The 10,627-nt window shown below is 45.8% G+C and overlaps 1 long non-coding RNA gene across 3 annotated transcripts; it reads left to right on the forward strand.

Annotated features, from left to right (window-relative positions):
• Positions 1-750: 750 nt before the first annotated feature.
• LOC125542756 lies at positions 751-7,234 on the forward strand. 3 transcript variants are annotated; one of them, XR_007298042.1, is made up of 8 exons: positions 751-1,054; positions 1,198-1,302; positions 1,524-1,590; positions 1,672-2,566; positions 3,238-3,314; positions 5,670-5,804; positions 6,191-6,327; positions 6,867-7,234. It is a non-coding gene; the product is annotated as an uncharacterized LOC125542756 (long non-coding RNA). The 3 variants fall into 3 exon arrangements; XR_007298043.1 differs by having other exon boundaries at positions 1,672-1,774; XR_007298041.1 differs by having other exon boundaries at positions 1,672-3,314.
• The last annotated feature ends 3,393 nt before the right edge of the window (positions 7,235-10,627 follow it).

Here is a 10,627-nt window from a genome sequence, read left to right on the forward strand (position 1 = left end):
GTCGATGCAAGATTTGACACTGATCTGGATGACTCTAAGTCACAAACCGGATACGTGTTTTTATTGAACAGTGGAGCTATCAGTTGGTGCAGTTCTAAAAAAAGCGTCGTGGTGGGATCTACGTGTGAAGCAGAGTACATAGCTGCTTCGGAAGCAGCAAATGAAGGAGTCTGGATGAAGGAGTTCATATCCGATCTAGGTGTCATACCTAGTGCATCGGGTCCAATGAAAATCTTTTGTGACAATACTGGTGCAATTGCCCTGGCAAAGGAATCCAGATTTCACAAAAAAACCAAGCACATCAAGAGATGCTTCAATTCCATCCGCGATCATGTCAAAGAGGGAGACATAGAGATTTTCAAGATACATACGAATCTGAATGTTTCAGACCCATTGACTAAGCCTCTCTCACGAGCAAAACATGATCAGCACCAAGAATCCATGAATCTTAGAATCATTATAATGTAATCTAGATTATTGACTCTAATGCAAGTGAGAGACTGAAGGAAATATGCTCTAAAGACAATAATAAAGTTGTTATTTTATATTTATTTATATCATGATAACTGTTTATTATTCATATTTGAATTATATTAACCGGAAACTTAATACATGTGTGAATATATTGAACCCTTTACGAGTCGCGCAAAGGGCGCTCGCTCGCCTATGCCACGTCGAATTTTACTGTCGCATGATCTATCTAGCCCAGGTAACACCTTCCCGAGGTTTCATGCTCGTATGCAGTCAACACTGTGTCGAGCCCCACGCCCTCGTCCTCCCCTTCTCCTTCGCAGGCACGTCTCCTCCCCTCGGTGGTCTGATCCCCTTCCTTCTTGTGCATGCCGCCTACTCCCCTCCTCCGGCTGGAGCAAGATGTCGCCGTACCTCCATCCTCGCGACGCCACCTCCTTCCTCCACCGCCGACAGAGGCGACCGGCTAGGGTTCAGTCGCCGCCGCCAAAACGGATGGCGTGCTCCTCGGCGAGTGGCCCGGCAAGTTCTCTCTCTCCAGCTATCAGGACAGCTCGAGACCCAGATCATCAACACCGATAAGGTCCAATCCTTCCTTCCTCCACTGATTTTTCTGCAAGCTAGATGTGTTCTTTATCAGATCTGATGGTTTTCAGGTGGTTGCATGATGCTGCGCCTCCAGTTCTAGCTATGTCTGACCTTTCCCATTCCCTTCACTCTCATCAGCTCCTCCTCTCGGTTTGATTAGCCTCCCCATCTGTCCACACCGCCAGTCCCTGGTTTCTACAGGTTTGTGAGACTTCAAGGTTTACAAGTGTGGCTTTAGTTGAGGTGAGTGCCTACACCCGTGGATCTGATCACACTATTTTTTTGTCTTAGAGTTTGTCTTCTTTGCATCTCCTATTTCTCTTTTGGCTTCTTCTTGCCTCTGCTACATCTTTGGAATATTGTTTGGGTATTTTGGTTGGTTGCTGAGCATTTGTTCCTTGGATTTTAGCTGTCCACTTTCTTTATCTTCCCCTTCTTTAATTTTTCGCTTCCTTCCTCACCAGTGAGTGGAGACAGGTCAGGAATCACCTCCCCATTCAGCTAGGCCACACCATCTTGAGATTCAGCCTGGTATGCTCCTGTTGTGTACATTCCATGGCTAATGTTTTTGGGGGAAATTTTACCAATTCACTTCCTTTGTCATGTTCCTAGAACCATGTTCCTTGAAAAGACAAGAGTAAACGGGAAAACTTACTTTGCGTTCATATGATGCAGACCAAGAACGAACGATAGTTTATGAAAGATTTGAGTGCAGGTATACTCAAATCAATGTCTTTTATCTAATTGGCTAGATAACTACTTTTTAGGTCTCTGCTGATTACCACAATAACACAATTTTCTTATTCATGCTTTGCTGTTAATATTTTTTTCACTGCCTGAAAAATTAACTTTTGTTAGTTGCATGTCAAGTAACAAAGCTAACAGTACCTATTTGTTGCTTCATCGGCATGGATTAGTTTTACATTATTTACTAAGTTGAAAGCAGTTAATATCTCCTTGAGGCCACTCCAAGATGATCCTTATTTCCTTTGCAAGCAGCTAATTGTTGTAACATGATTACATTTGCTGAGTGGCGTAGCTGTACTTTTGGATGGAGTCTTCATAGCTTAGTGGCAGTGTTTCGGCATGTCTTTTTCTTGTATCCTGTTGGTGCCTTTGGAAACTAATAATTACTTTTTTATGAATTTAACGACATGTCTACTTTTGTTGATCTGATATATTCAGATTTGGCTAGCAGCAAAAGATGAATGAATATAGTGATGGAAAGCCAAATTTAAAGTGATAATAATTGATAAGTGTTCCTTTTAGTGTTTTGAACTAATTATGGTTCCAGAAGTAGGTTGTATGTATGTTGCAAATGAACTGGTATAGAGCTTCATCTAATTTACTGGTGTGAATTGTTCTCATCATGTACCTGCCCTTTTAGTTAGCGGGAAACGTTGTGATGCTCAGATCTTATGTGCCTATTTTGAGAGCAGAAAAATATGGAAACTCAGCATCTGAAGCTAAATAAAATGCACGCACTATCCTCTTCTTCTGTGTAATGGTGAGCTACAGTTTGATCTTGTCTCCACTGCTCTCAGTTGGGTTCTACCACACATTACTAAAACTTTTTTTTGAACCGTAAATGACCGTAGGAGAGTTTTCCTACAATCTTTGTATTAAAAGAGTTATTAAAGTCTTGTCAAGCAAGTTACATTGGGGGAGGGGGCTGAGTACTTACATCGCGTGGAGGGGGTGCGGCAGGGTTAAATGAGTGTGATCCTAGATAGAGGGCCACACATTACTAAAACTTACACATCATTTTCATTTAGATTTGGTTATTATTAGCATTAGATTGTGCACATTGAATGTGAGAACAGGGCAGGTACTACCACGGCGTTCATTCTACTGTGTCCAGTCCTCAGTCCTCAATGCTTAATGTCCATCTCTTTGTAGCTTTGTAAAGTTTAGGTGTATCATCATCGTTTTACAGATGGTCAATGCATATGGGGAACAAAGTGAGGCTCTATAGGAAGTAGCTCACAAATTTGAGGCGTCTCTACAAGGAAGCCACACATCCGTTATTACATTTGCCACATGAGCAACACCTTTGCCACTCAAAGAATCCTATACACATCACCTGCAATTATATATACATTTCTTCTTAGTGTTGTTACCTTTGATTTTGCAGTATTTGTCCTGATTGATACTGTATAATTATGTGTTGTCTTGCAGGTACTGATCGTGGTGTCGATTCCTACCTGATCCATCAGACACAACTTCGGTTGGTCACAGGTTTCTTGGCTCTTTAGGTATGCGTGCTAGCACTTCATTAAGGGTTTAGATGACCATGCACAGGGTACATCTTCTCCTTTAGGGCATCTCCAACCGTTTGGCCCCCCAGGAGGCATTTTTCTCGCCGCTTGGGGGGCTGCCGGCGAAAATTTTGTCCTGCGAACGAGAAAATCTCCAGCCGTTTCCTCCCCAAGCGAGGCTGTCGTCCTCGCCACCGTCCCGTCTGAGGCCACGGGGCCATCGAAGGCCGCTTCGCCTTCCAGCAGCGCATCCATGCCGCCCGTAGTCCCGCTCCTCGCCTCCACTGGCCCCGCCCGCGCCTGGTTGTTGGCATGCAGGAAGGCCGTCGTCGCATCGCGGCCACCGCGCCGCCGAGGACGACCACCTGAGCATGAGCGGAAACAGCCTCCCCTGCGCCCCCTGCGCGTGCGCGCGCTGCCAGGACCGGCACGGCAGCCTGACCACCTCCTCGTGCCCTGCACCAGTCGCCCGGTGCTGGCCATGTCCCCGTCCCCGTCGCCCAAGGCCGGTGCTCTCCAACTCCGCGCGGGAGCCGGCTGGGGCGGGGCAGCGAGGCGAGGGCGGCGGTGTGCCGGGCGCGGCGAGGCAAGGGCGGCGGCGTGCCGGGCGCGGCGAGGCGAGGGCATGGCGTTGGAGAAGGACGCGTGGTGGAGGAGGAGGAGCTCGGGCGGAGGAGGAGGAGCTCGGGCAGAGGAGGAGCTCGTCCACACCCGCGAGCAAGCCTCTCCTCGCCCTGCTGGGGAGAAGATGGTTAGGTGGTCGCCGCCGCCGCGGGACGTCGAGCTTTTCCCCTCCCTGGGCGCCCACGACGCCGTCTCGCCGCAAGCCCAAGGCGGTCAGCCAGGAGCCGTCCGTGGACGCCCAGGTCTCCGACGCCTCCGAGAGCCAGGGCGGCGAGGAAGGGGAGGAGGAAGGGGCGGCTCGCCGGAGTGAGGAGCAGGGGAGAGAGGAGAGAGAGTCGAGGAGCGAGGAGCAGGGGTGGCGGGGCATGCGGGAGAGAGAGAGGAGAGAGCTTTGTCCTCTTTTGCATGCACAATCTGGTGGGCCTAGCGAGGAAAAAGGAGGAGAGAGAGACTAGAGAGGCTGACAGTGGGCCTTTTGTAGTTAAATTATAGCGCCGGCGCCCCCAGCTGCTCCCCGGCGTGCTGGGTTTGCCTTGCGTGTGCCGGCCGTAACTTTCGTCAAAACCGGCGCAAAACTGGTTCCTGAGACCCCGAGTGGGTCGTTTTTTGCCCGCCGGTGTCTAAAAATGCGCCTGGGGAGCCTTCTTGAGGGCCTGGCTGGAGATGCCCTTATCCCCATGTCCTTAATTTGCTTGTGCAATGAATGCTGAATTTGGACAGTAGTGATTTATTTGTGCAGTCCATGCTGAAAAGTTGAAAAACGAAAAGATGACATGATGGGTTTCAAAAGTGATAGTGGTTGTTTAACTCTCCTTTGTTGAACTGCACTGTTTTGTCTACTAAATTATGGTCAATATTTGCTTCAACGCTGGTTGTATTCACCTCAATGCAGGTTAAAATGAAGTAAACATTGTTCTGTATTTCTGTGCTCCCGTTGTATTCACTTCAATGCCTGTTGCAATTTTCTACGAAACTTCTAAGACTTGTATTAAATGTTTTTAACATCTGGTGGACCCTTTTGATTTAGAGGATTTGGGTCAGGGATTCAAGAACTAATGGTTTCATCCACACGTGTTTTATTACGATGCTATCAAAAGCAGGGGTACATTTCCTTATGTGCACTTCCCTTTCTATCTTATGAATAAATTTGAAACATTCTTCTGTTTCGCACTGTAGTTTAATTTAGGAGTCAGGATTGCCAACTCATTAAGAATCTATGAAGTTACATACAAATGTGTACATAGTTAGATATCTTTGCCCATTTTTTAACCTTGAATGACAGTTGAGAGAAGCTCCCACTGCCTTATAAAATAAAATCTTGCTTTACATAATTACATTGGTTGGTTGTTGAGGGAACTCCCAACCAGAGGGGTAGTTGCAATGGAAAACCAGAAAAGAAACTAGGGCCTAGGCGGGGGCAACTGGATAGGGTGACTAGAGAGTCCACAAACGAGGTAATGAAGGGTACTAGCCGTTGTGCAAAACTTGATGGATGGCACATATATTGCTTGTTTAACAGATGAAATTCAGGAATTTATGGCATACATAATATTTGATTATAATGATCTGTACATATACATTATGCATATGCTAACTGCAGTAGCGACAAAGAGTGGCTGGTGAGTGTGAAACAAAGCGCTCTCACGCGCCAGCACGATCATGTGCTTGCCAGATCCATTTCGAAGCCTGGCTGATGAATGGCTAGCTTATATGGTTATGTTCTTGTAGGCTGAGGTTTTCTATCTTGGGCAACTGAGGCAGAAGAACCTGGTAAATTGGTTGAGTAGTGCTATGAGGATGAACACAGGATGCTGGTGTACAAGTGCATGAGCATTGGTAGCCTTGAGACACACCTCTTCAAAAGTGAGTTTTTTACTGCTTTCTGTTGTCAATTGATCATTACAGGTATTAGTACGTCTGGTGGTTCTTGAGACCAACAAGATAAAAAATGTTAATTTGGAAATCCGAGTATGTATGAGTGTCATCTCATCCATTGTCAATGAGATGTTCTTGTCATGTGAAGTTTCTTTTCTATAAGTCAAGAGGATAGTTGAGTTCTCTCCCTTCCAAAGGGTCAACACTTTCTATTTTTAAAATCACATGAATGTAGATATTGGATATTTAGTAAAATGGGATACTAGATATTTTGGATTTCCTAATTAATTATTCGACTAGCTTCTTGGTACATGCAAGTTACAACTCTTCGTCAATGTGGAGGAAACTGACCTAAAAGATCATATTTCCTTCAGGTATAAATTGCTCCCTTCCGTGGATGACAAGGATAAAAAATGACCAAGGATGAAGATTGCTATTGGCGCGGCTAAGGGACTTTCTTGATGCTATCTCGCCAGTGATCTACAAGGCCTACAACATCTTGCTCGACTCAGTAAGCCATACGTAACTTCAGACTTTCCGATAAGAAAAGAAAAGAGTTTTTAAATGTCCTCATTTTGGAACAGTACTGATGGTTACTAAAAAATGGGGTCAAATAGTACTTCACCTTTTATGCTGAAATTATGAGAAAAGTGTCCCACAAATGAAAACTAATTTGATCTTGAATCTTAATTTTAAATCTGTACCTTTTGACCAGTTGAACATCTAGATGCCATGTTTCTGAATTTAGCTAGCCCAGTGCACTATGTGTAGCTCTGACCTGACTGGAACTCTGAATATTCTTGTATGAATGCCATACCTGAGAAATCCTATATTGTACTAGCCTCACCATCCAACTTATCGAGATACATTTTGCCGTCATGGTCACACAATTGTCCATTTAGATATGAAGCTTCACATGTACTCTGTCTACTTATATTAGAGAATGAATCCACTTTCTGAACAAGAGTGATTTGAAGCATTTACTCTCGCAGCTATCTACAAGCCATGAACAAGTGTCTAACTTATTTACATCTTATTTCCTCCGCACAGCGCGGGCTATAACGTGAGTCTGAGCCTCCACGAGCTCAATGCCGTCGGGTACCAGCACTCTACACGCTTGCCGATGCAGTGGTCGTTCAGGTTGACTCGACGACTAGGTAGCAGCAGGAGCAGATGTGAAAAAGGCGGTGGTCATCGAGGTCGACTTGACCGGCTAAGTGTGCATTTGCTTTTGAAGCACTTCTCTTATTCGTAATCAGTCATTTAGGCTACAAAACTGCTACTTCTCTGTTCATATAAGCTTATCCATATGTATGATGCTCTCACCTAATGTATTTTTATGAATGTGCACAGCCAGTATTGCATTTCTACTGCTGTATTTTATTTTCCCAATCAATAAGATGGTACTGTCACTGCTATTGGATTGCTTTGCTTTCCAAAGTTCAGCAAATAGTTACGTGCACATGTGCTACTCATGAAAAAAAAACAATTGAAAAGGGCAACACCCAGGATAGCTAGGCACGGTACAAGCACGTTGTCAACTACAATAGCTAGGTTGGTACGCACATGCATGCAGAGGAGGCATGCCCTGGGCGCGCCTCAGCAACTAGTAGACAAACAAAGTGTCATTAGTTTGCCTCTACTTGACTAGCTCGTTGAATCAATGATGGTTATGTTTCCTAACCATAGACATTAGTTGTCATTTGATTAACGGGATCACATCATTAGAGAATGATGTGATTGACTTGACCCATCCGTTAGCTTGATCGTTTAGTTTGTTGCTATTGCATTCTTCATGACTTATACATGTTCCTATGACTATGAGATTATGCAACTCCCGAGTACCGGAGAAACACTTTGTGTGCTATCAAACGTCACAACGTAACTAGGTGATTATAAAAGTGCACTACAGGTGTCTCCAATGGTACTTGTTGAGTTGGCATAGATCGAGATTAGGATTTGTCACTCCGATTGTCAGAGAGGTATCTCTGGGCCCTCTCGGTAATGCACATCACAATAAGCCTTGCAAGCAATGTAGCTAATGAGTTAGTTACTGGATGTAGCATTACGAAACGAGTAAAGAGACTTGCCGGTAACGAGATTGAACTAGGTATTGAGATATCGACGATCGACTCTCGGGCAAGTAACATACCGATGACAAAGGGAACAACGCATACCGTTATGCGGTTTGATCGATAAAGATCTTCGTAGACCATGTAGGAGCCAATATGTGCATCCAGGTTCCGCTATTGGTTATTGACCGGAGACATGTCTCGGTCATGTCTACAGAGTTCTCGAACCCGTAGGGTCCGCACGCTTAACGTTCGGTGATGATCTGTATTATGAGTTTATGGTTTTTGATGTACCGAAGGTAGCTCGGAGTCCCTATGACCACGAACATGACGAGGAGTCTTGAAATGGTCGAGACATAAAGATCGATATATTGGAAGCCTATATTTGGACATCGGAATAGTTCCGGGTGAAATCGGGATTTTACCGGAGTACCGGGAGGTTACCGGAACCCCCCGGTAAATGTATGGGCCTTATTGGGCCATAGTGGAGAGAGAGAGAGGAGACCAGGGCAGGCCGTGCGCCCCCCTCTCTCTGGTCTGAATTGGACTAGGAGGGAGGCGCCCCCCTTTCCTTCCTCCCTCTCGCCCCCTTCCTTCTCTCCTAGTCCAACTAGGGAGGGGGGGAATCCTACTCCCGGTGGGAGTAGGACTCCTCCAGGGCGCGCCATAGGAGGGCCGGCCCTCCCCCTCCTCCACTCCTTTATATACGTGGCCAGGGGGCACCCCTAGACACACAAGTTGATTATTGATCTTTTAGCCGTGTGCGGTGCCCCCCTCCACCATAATGCACCTCGGTTATATCGTAGTGGTGCTTAGGCGAAGCCCTGTTCCGGTAGCATCATCATCACCGTCATCACGCCGTCGCGACGACGAAACTCTCCCTCGAAGCTCTACTGGATCGTGAGTGGGACGTCATCGAGCTGAACGTGTGCAGATCACGGAGGTGCCGTACGTTCAGTACTAGGATCGATCGATCGTGAAGACGTACGACTACATCAACCACGTTGTCATAACGCTTTCGCTTACGGTTTACGAGGGTACGTGGACGACACTCTCCCCTCTCGTTGCTATGCATCACCATGATCTTGTGTGTGCATAGGATTTTTTTTGAAATTACTGCGTTCCCCTACACGTTCCCCGTTCACACCTGCCCAAGCTCCTCCACGTCTATGCCATGGCACCACCTATCACGGCGGTAAACACTTAGCTCGCCGCCTGCCACCGCCGCCAGGCTGTCAGCAAAGCCCATCGCATTTCGCCACTTCCGCTTGCCGCCGCCTATCGCCATCGACTTTCTCGATGCTGCTCGCGGTCGACCCAGCTCTGCTCGGTTGGGGAATCTGCCGTACTGCGGGTTCTTTCTCATGGATGACAAGGTAACTAATTTAACGAGATATTATCTCATCTCTTATCCCAGTTTATCTACCTCCTTTCATCACCCGACGAAAATCGCCGTGAATTCACTTTATTCGAGCTGATTTGAGGGTTTTCTTTCATTCATATAATGTACAGTGCGCCGACACTTCAGGACTTTGCAACCTCCGCCAGAGATTCCATCCCACCATACCAGATAATTTGAGGACGCGTGCGGTATGTTCAATATCACCCTAAATCGGTTGGCATGGCCTACTTTCCTAAACATATTCTAAATATTGCTACATTTGGATAAAAGGTGCCACATGCACCATATACGTCAAAGGGGATTTTCCCCTCTTCTTTCTATATTAGGAAAATTAATGATGTATTGTTCTTTCGATTACTCTCATATTTACATGACATCATGTTTACCCTATCTGTTTAATTATAGATTTTTGTCTTTCGATTTCAACTGATGTACAGTTCTTTCAATTTGGGCCCATATTTGCATGTTACCACATTTTCTTTAACAATCCTACCATTTTATGCAAAACATCCCTTGCTATGCAACAGATTATGTAGTGCACAATTTTTCCCTTTACATAGATGAAGGCTCCACGGATGTCATACTGCACACAAATCATGGATTGTAATCGTTGCTACTGTAAGACTTGATGAACGTGGTGACTCTTATTTTGGCACTGGCTTTTGGAAAGAAATTGTAAAGATCTATGTACCGAAAGCTGGCACTAAAATTGCACTGCACATAAAAGGGCTTGGTCATGAGATATATGCTAACTTCCCCGACAAAATCATCCGTCCAGACTTTGTTCGAAGTAAGTTTTCTTTTTAACTATCTGCATGTTGACTTACCCAACAATGTCAAATGAATTGTGTAGTATTTAAGCAACCAATTGTTATTCCCTTTTCTTACTATATTCCTACCTAATAACTTCTAGTTACCAATACACTTTTCTATTGCCCTGTTTAACCTAAATATTCCATGTACTCCCATTTCTATTAGAAAGCGCCGCTGACAAGGAGACTCCGGAGGTGGAGAACGGGGCTGCCAACAAGCGGAGGCGGGCGAGCTAGAACCGCAAGCGACTCTAGTAGGCCTAGACTTCATCAGGAGCCTCCCCGATGATATGTTGAGAGTCATCATCTCCCTCCTCCCAATCAAATATGGGGCGCGAACAACCTTCCTTTCCCGGCGGTGGCGCCCCCTATGGAAATCCAGCCCTCTCGACCTCATCGACACCCATGAGCTCTGCCATGGCTATCGCAAAAGCTTGGATGCATTCTCCAAGATCCTCGGCAGTCACCTTGGCCCAACCAAAGGCCTTAGAATGGGAAAGTTCCGTTCTAATGGCAAGGACCGAG

The sequence above is a fragment of the Triticum urartu genome, chromosome 3 (assembly GCF_003073215.2).
Source record: "Triticum urartu cultivar G1812 chromosome 3, Tu2.1, whole genome shotgun sequence".
Classification (NCBI taxonomy): domain Eukaryota; kingdom Viridiplantae; phylum Streptophyta; class Magnoliopsida; order Poales; family Poaceae; genus Triticum; species Triticum urartu.